General features: G+C 37.2%; 1 protein-coding gene across 4 annotated transcripts in view; it reads left to right on the top strand.

Moving 5' to 3' along the window:
* LOC106869930 (protein EFR3 homolog A) overlaps positions 1 to 360 on the top strand; it is a 77,992-nt gene that overhangs the window by 65,631 nt on the left and 12,001 nt on the right. The window lies entirely within an intron of this gene.

Here is a 360-nt window from a genome sequence, read left to right as displayed (position 1 = left end):
GACGTTAAACGACGACGATGATGATGATGATAGTAAATATTGTTTTCAAATTGTGGGGGATGTAACTAAGTCGATTACATTGACCCCTCCCCAGCACTCAACTGGTGCTTATTTTACAGACCTTGGAAAGACGAAAGGCCAAATTGACCTGTTGACCTCAGTGGAATTTCAACTCAGAACATAAAGACAGACGAATGAATCTACCAACTTACTGCTTTATGCAAAGAAAATATTGCTGTGGATTGTATGTCCTAGATTATGTTTCATCCTGGAATAAACAGAATGTTCCAATAAGCAATTTTTAACAATTTAAGCCTATCAAACAAGCCACACCTGACCCACATATTTTTTCCTGTTTTA

This window comes from Octopus bimaculoides, chromosome 23 (assembly GCF_001194135.2).
Source record: "Octopus bimaculoides isolate UCB-OBI-ISO-001 chromosome 23, ASM119413v2, whole genome shotgun sequence".
Lineage (NCBI taxonomy): Eukaryota > Metazoa > Mollusca > Cephalopoda > Octopoda > Octopodidae > Octopus > Octopus bimaculoides.
Note: the sequence above shows the minus strand (reverse complement) of the source record. Positions and strands in the feature narration are given on the sequence as shown.